Source organism: Schistocerca piceifrons, unplaced genomic scaffold (genome assembly GCF_021461385.2).
Source record: "Schistocerca piceifrons isolate TAMUIC-IGC-003096 unplaced genomic scaffold, iqSchPice1.1 HiC_scaffold_943, whole genome shotgun sequence".
NCBI lineage: Eukaryota > Metazoa > Arthropoda > Insecta > Orthoptera > Acrididae > Schistocerca > Schistocerca piceifrons.
Window position 1 is genome coordinate 37,501 of NW_025729216.1, and position 7,500 is coordinate 45,000.

Below are 7,500 nucleotides of genomic sequence, written 5' to 3' on the forward strand. Positions count from 1 at the left end.
CAACGGTGCACCCAACATCACAATAGTACCTCCTGTCACAGCGCACAAACAATGACATGAGTCAAAGACACAGGTCTGACACAAGCATAGAATTGGAGCGCCGCCTCTAATAAGCCAAAGGTGCATCCTGACGTGACAAATCTGATCATGTCACAAGCATTCACTTACTATAATCACTATCAACGAACCTGCCGCCCCCGCCCCCCCCCTACACCTTTCCTTACAACAACGTGTAACCTAACCTAACCTAACCTATGTTGTACCTTAACCTAACCTATGTTGTACCTTAACCTAACCTATGTTGTACCTTAACCTAACCTATGTTGTACCTTAACCTAACCTATGTTGTACCTTAACCTAACCTATGTTGTACCTTAACCTAACCTATGTTGTGCCTTAACCTAACCTATGTTGTGCCTTAACCTAACCTATGTTGTGCCTTAACCTAACCTATGTTGTGCCTTAACCTAACCTATGTTGTGCCTTAACCTAACCTATGTTGTGCCTTAACCTAACCTATGTTGTGCCTTAACCTAACCTATGTTGTGCCTTAACCTAACCTATGTTGTGCCTTAACCTAACCTATGTTGTGCCTTAACCTAACCCATGTTGTGCCTTAACCTAACCCATGTTGTGCCTTAACCTAACCCATGTTGTGCCTTAACCTAACCCATGTTGTGCCTTAACCTAACCCATGTTGTGCCTTAACCTAACCCATGTTGTGCCTTAACCTAACCCATGTTGTGCCTTAACCTAACCCATGTTGTGCCTTAACCTAACCCATGTTGTGCCTTAACCTAACCCATGTTGTGCCTTAACCTAACCCATGTTGTGCCTTAACCTAACCCATGTTGTGCCTTAACCTAACCCATGTTGTGCCTTAACCTAACCCATGTTGTGCCTTAACCTAACCTATGTTGTGCCTTAACCTAACCCATGTTGTGCCTTAACCTAACCCATGTTGTGCCTTAACCTAACCCATGTTGTGCCTTAACCTAACCCATGTTGTGCCTTAACCTAACCCATGTTGTGCCTTAACCTAACCCATGTTGTGCCTTAACCTAACCCATGTTGTGCCTTAACCTAACCCATGTTGTGCCTTAACCTAACCCATGTTGTGCCTTAACCTAACCCATGTTGTGCCTTAACCTAACCCATGTTGTGCCTTAACCTAACCCATGTCGTGCCTTAACCTAACCCACGTCGTGCCTTAACCTAACCCACGTTGTCGCCTAACGTAACCCACGTTGTCGCCTAAACCTGCTCTGTAATTGTTATACGACTCGTTCAATTAGTGTAGTGTTGCCCACCCGCAACCCTCGCAATATAGTTCGCTACTCGCACTCCCCGCTCCCCTGTGTATCGCTTCATGTTAAACACCTTGCAAGTCTTGCTCACTTTCCACATGCTCCTGCTGTACACTGTAATGTGGATGGCAGCAGGACGTACATGCCGCCCCTCCCCACGTCCCCACCTTGCCCCCTGCCTTCGCAAGCTGGTTGGTGAGAACTTTGCATGTTCAATGCCCTCCGCATGCGACGTACTCAGGCTACGTTGTGGTGCGGCCTGTGTCAACTGTCCGCTAATGTCGTACGCGTAAACCACAATCTGTACTGCACATTCGTCCTTATGTACTGAATGATACATCGTGGCACATGTGTGACCGTACAACGACTGCGCCCAAAAACGGCGGACCATACAGTGCAAATATTGTGCACGCAGCTACGTGTCGTCTCCCTATGAGAGCTGGATTGCAGTGTGGTACGCCATAGAGACGTGTGGGAGGAACGGACGCCGTGGATGGCGATCAGCATGAGCTGTCTGTTGATGTATTCGGACCTAGTCGTCTCTCCTCACACACCGTGATGGCATGGTGCACCGCGTTCCATATCTGCGACATGCTACAGAGGCCGGTTGACAGTCGTTCGAGCAATGGACATCGCATACGTACGGGGGCCACCTTCCACGTATTGTCTAGGCGTGCACATTTTGTTGCGTGTATGTGGGCAGACGTAGTGTGGCGTGACACCTGACACAGGCATGCAATAATCGTGGAAGTTGCAAATGGCGATGGACGCCTGCGTTTTCTGGTGAAGTTACGCAAATGAACAAATGGTAACCTGTTGTGGTGCGGTTGTTCTCGCTAGGGGTGAATCGGTGATGGCGACGATAGGTTGAGGTACTAACCGGTTGTTCCAGCGATACCCACCATGCCGACGAAACTGAACGGCATCTGGGTGTGAAGCGATACGCGGCGGTGGCTGGGTGGGACCGTCCCCGGCCGGTGAGGGGGCGCCTCCCGGCGTGCTGGCCGCGCGGTGCGTGGGCGCACGCGCTACAGCCGGCTGGTGGGGGCGGCCAGTGGCAGGCGCGCCGGCCGACGGACGCGGCAGGCGTCGCAGCTGCGCGCCGGCGCACCCTGCGCGCGGCGCCGTGCGGCCAAAGTAGGTCCTCGCGGGCCCGGTGCGAAGCGCGGTGGACATCTTCAGTGTGCTGGTCCGATTGAGGACTGTGTGCGTTGAGGATGCGCTGCCGCCCGGCGCTCGGCGCCGCGACGCCGTCTGCTGCTCGGTCGCCCCAGCGGTTCTCGCTGGTGGTTTGTATCGCAGCTGTGCGGATGTGTTGGCGCGTGCGCTGTGCTGGGAGAGTTCGCTTCGGCACCCAAGTGGGGCTTTTGTCCTTCTGTGGCGCTGGCGTTGGAGCTGCCGGTCACCGTAGGTGGCGCGTGTTGTCTCCCGCCGGCAATGCCACGACAGCACGCTCCCGGGCCTCTGTCGGCAGCGGCAAGCTCAGTTGGGAGCACGGGTGGTCGCACCGAAAGCGTCTACTCGCCTAACTCCGGGCGATTGCGCCTCTCTCGAACCCGACCAAGTACTTGGGACGGCGCTGCGCGCCGCCGGGACCTGAGAGGGTTTCGAGGTGTATTGTGCAGGGGAGCTCAGCCTCCTCCTGTTTGCAGAATGATTGAGCGGACGCTTGCGTGTTCGCGCGGGCCCCCGGGACACACTCCCGGGCGGCCGGCTGCTCAGCTCTAGTTGACGCAGCTCCCTGGTTGATCCTGCCAGTAGTCATATGCTTGTCTCAAAGATTAAGCCATGCATGTCTCAGTACAAGCCGCATTAAGGTGAAACCGCGAATGGCTCATTAAATCAGTTATGGTTCCTTAGATCGTACCCACGTTACTTGGATAACTGTGGTAATTCTAGAGCTAATACATGCAAACAGAGTCCCGACCAGAGATGGAAGGGACGCTTTTATTAGATCAAAACCAATCGGTCGGCTCGTCCGGTCCGTTTGCCTTGGTGACTCTGAATAACTTTGGGCTGATCGCACGGTCCTCGTACCGGCGACGCATCTTTCAAATGTCTGCCTTATCAACTGTCGATGGTAGGTTCTGCGCCTACCATGGTTGTAACGGGTAACGGGGAATCAGGGTTCGATTCCGGAGAGGGAGCCTGAGAAACGGCTACCACATCCAAGGAAGGCAGCAGGCGCGCAAATTACCCACTCCCGGCACGGGGAGGTAGTGACGAAAAATAACGATACGGGACTCATCCGAGGCCCCGTAATCGGAATGAGTACACTTTAAATCCTTTAACGAGTATCTATTGGAGGGCAAGTCTGGTGCCAGCAGCCGCGGTAATTCCAGCTCCAATAGCGTATATTAAAGTTGTTGCGGTTAAAAAGCTCGTAGTTGGATTTGTGTCCCACGCTGTTGGTTCACCGCCCGTCGGTGTTTAACTGGCATGTATCGTGGGACGTCCTGCCGGTGGGGCGAGCCGAAGGCGTGCGACCGCCCCGTGCGTGCTCGTGCGTCCCGAGGCGGACCCCGTTGAAATCCTACCAGGGTGCTCTTTATTGAGTGTCTCGGTGGGCCGGCACGTTTACTTTGAACAAATTAGAGTGCTTAAAGCAGGCAAGCCCGCCTGAATACTGTGTGCATGGAATAATGGAATAGGACCTCGGTTCTATTTTGTTGGTTTTCGGAACCCGAGGTAATGATTAATAGGGACAGGCGGGGGCATTCGTATTGCGACGTTAGAGGTGAAATTCTTGGATCGTCGCAAGACGAACAGAAGCGAAAGCATTTGCCAAGTATGTTTTCATTAATCAAGAACGAAAGTTAGAGGTTCGAAGGCGATCAGATACCGCCCTAGTTCTAACCATAAACGATGCCAGCCAGCGATCCGCCGCAGTTCCTCCGATGACTCGGCGGGCAGCCTCCGGGAAACCAAAGCTTTTGGGTTCCGGGGGAAGTATGGTTGCAAAGCTGAAACTTAAAGGAATTGACGGAAGGGCACCACCAGGAGTGGAGCCTGCGGCTTAATTTGACTCAACACGGGAAACCTCACCAGGCCCGGACACCGGAAGGATTGACAGATTGATAGCTCTTTCTTGATTCGGTGGGTGGTGGTGCATGGCCGTTCTTAGTTGGTGGAGCGATTTGTCTGGTTAATTCCGATAACGAACGAGACTCTAGCCTGCTAACTAGTCGCGTGACATCCTTCGTGCTGTCAGCGATTACTTTTCTTCTTAGAGGGACAGGCGGCTTCTAGCCGCACGAGATTGAGCAATAACAGGTCTGTGATGCCCTTAGATGTTCTGGGCCGCACGCGCGCTACACTGAAGGAATCAGCGTGTCTTCCTAGGCCGAAAGGTCGGGGTAACCCGCTGAACCTCCTTCGTGCTAGGGATTGGGGCTTGCAATTGTTCCCCATGAACGAGGAATTCCCAGTAAGCGCGAGTCATAAGCTCGCGTTGATTACGTCCCTGCCCTTTGTACACACCGCCCGTCGCTACTACCGATTGAATGATTTAGTGAGGTCTTCGGACTGGTACGCGGCATTGACTCTGTCGTTGCCGATGCTACCGGAAAGATGACCAAACTTGATCATTTAGAGGAAGTAAAAGTCGTAACAAGGTTTCCGTAGGTGAACCTGCGGAAGGATCATTACCGACTAGACTGCATGTCTTTCGATGTGCGTGTCGTGTCGCGCAACACGCTACCTGTACGGCTCGCCGTAGCCGTGCGCCGCGTGCGGAACCACGCGTGCCTCTCAAAACTAGCGGCAATGTTGTGTGGTACGAGCGCTGAAGCGCTGGAGCGGCTGGCCTGCGGCACCTGGCGCCTGGCGCCGGTTTTGAATGACTTTCGCCCGAGTGCCTGTCCGCTCCGGTGTGGAGCCGTACGACGCCCGTCGGCCGTGAGGCCGTTGGACACAGAACGCTGGAACAGGGGCCGCCACACGCCTCACTCCCGCCTATGCGACCGTCTCGAAAGAGACGGCGGAAACTGAGAAAAGATCACCCAGGACGGTGGATCACTCGGCTCGTGGGTCGATGAAGAACGCAGCAAATTGCGCGTCGACATGTGAACTGCAGGACACATGAACATCGACGTTTCGAACGCACATTGCGGTCCATGGATTCCGTTCCCGGGCCACGTCTGGCTGAGGGTCGGCTACGTATACTGAAGCGCGCGGCGTTTGCCCCGCTTCGCAGACCTGGGAGTGTCGCGGCCGCCTGTGGGGCCGGCCGCGTCTCCTCAAACGTGCGATGCGCGCCCGTCGCCTGGCGGTTCGCATACCGGTACTTTCTCGGTAGCGTGCACAGCCGGCTGGCGGTGTGGCGTGCGACACCTCGTACAACGACCTCAGAGCAGGCGAGACTACCCGCTGAATTTAAGCATATTACTAAGCGGAGGAAAAGAAACTAACAAGGATTCCCCCAGTAGCGGCGAGCGAACAGGGAAGAGTCCAGCACCGAACCCCGCAGGCTGCCGCCTGTCGTGGCATGTGGTGTTTGGGAGGGTCCACTACCCCGACGCCTCGCGCCGAGCCCAAGTCCAACTTGAATGAGGCCACGGCCCGTAGAGGGTGCCAGGCCCGTAGCGGCCGGTGCGAGCGTCGGCGGGACCTCTCCTTCGAGTCGGGTTGCTTGAGAGTGCAGCTCCAAGTGGGTGGTAAACTCCATCTGAGACTAAATATGACCACGAGACCGATAGCGAACAAGTACCGTGAGGGAAAGTTGAAAAGAACTTTGAAGAGAGAGTTCAAAAGTACGTGAAACCGTTCTGGGGTAAACGTGAGAAGTCCGAAAGGTCGAACGGGTGAGATTCACGCCCATCCGGCCACTGGCCTCCGCCCTCGGCAGATGGGGCCGGCCGCCCGCGCGGAGCAATCTGCGGCGGGGTCGTGTCCGGTTGCCTTTCCACTCGCCGCGGGGTGGGGCCGTTCCGGTGTGCGGTGGGCCGCACTTCTCCCCTAGTAGGACGTCGCGACCCGCTGGGTGCCGGCCTACGGCCCGGGTGCGCAGCCTGTCCTTCCGCGGGCCTCGGTTCGCGTCTGTTGGGCAGAGCCCCGGTGTCCTGGCTGGCTGCCCGGCGGTATATCTGGAGGAGTCGATTCGCCCCTTTGGGCGCTCGGGCTCCCGGCAAGCGCGCGCGGTTCTTCCCGGATGACGGACCTACCTGGCCCGGCCCCGGACCCGCGCCGCTGTTGGCTCGGGATGCTCTCGGGCGGAATAATCGCTCCCGTCAGCGGCGCTTCAGCTTTGGACAATTTCACGACCCGTCTTGAAACACGGACCAAGGAGTCTAACATGTGCGCGAGTCATTGGGCTGTACGAAACCTAAAGGCGTAATGAAAGTGAAGGTCTCGCCTTGCGCGGGCCGAGGGAGGATGGGGCTTCCCCGCCCTTCACGGGGCGGCGGCCTCCGCACTCCCGGGGCGTCTCGTCCTCATTGCGAGGTGAGGCGCACCTAGAGCGTACACGTTGGGACCCGAAAGATGGTGAACTATGCCTGGCCAGGACGAAGTCAGGGGAAACCCTGATGGAGGTCCGTAGCGATTCTGACGTGCAAATCGATCGTCGGAGCTGGGTATAGGGGCGAAAGACTAATCGAACCATCTAGTAGCTGGTTCCCTCCGAAGTTTCCCTCAGGATAGCTGGTGCTCGTACGAGTCTCATCCGGTAAAGCGAATGATTAGAGGCCTTGGGGCCGAAACGACCTCAACCTATTCTCAAACTTTAAATGGGTGAGATCTCCGGCTTGCTTGATATGCTGAAGCCGCGAGCAAACGACTCGGATCGGAGTGCCAAGTGGGCCACTTTTGGTAAGCAGAACTGGCGCTGTGGGATGAACCAAACGCCGAGTTAAGGCGCCCGAATCGACGCTCATGGGAAACCATGAAAGGCGTTGGTTGCTTAAGACAGCAGGACGGTGGCCATGGAAGTCGGAATCCGCTAAGGAGTGTGTAACAACTCACCTGCCGAAGCAACTAGCCCTGAAAATGGATGGCGCTGAAGCGTCGTGCCTATACTCGGCCGTCAGTCTGGCAGTCATGGCCGGTCCTTGCGGCCGGCCGCGAAGCCCTGACGAGTAGGAGGGTCGCGGCGGTGGGCGCAGAAGGGTCTGGGCGTGAGCCTGCCTGGAGCCGCCGTCGGTGCAGATCTTGGTGGTAGTAGCAAATACTCCAGCGAGGCCCTGGAGGGCTGACG

At 56.1% G+C, this 7,500-nt stretch overlaps 2 non-coding genes and 1 pseudogene across 2 annotated transcripts; all 3 read left to right on the forward strand.

The window, feature by feature from the left end:
• Positions 1-3,045: 3,045 nt before the first annotated feature.
• On the forward strand, positions 3,046-4,954 carry LOC124772884. The gene has a single exon (XR_007014340.1). It is a non-coding gene; the product is annotated as a small subunit ribosomal RNA (ribosomal RNA).
• A 351-nt stretch (positions 4,955-5,305) lies between these two features.
• Positions 5,306-5,460, forward strand: LOC124772583. Its single transcript, XR_007014090.1, has one exon. It is a non-coding gene; the product is annotated as a 5.8S ribosomal RNA (ribosomal RNA).
• Positions 5,461-5,648: 188 nt separating this feature from the next.
• The window catches only part of LOC124772529, a 4,801-nt pseudogene continuing 2,949 nt past the window's right edge, over positions 5,649-7,500 (forward strand).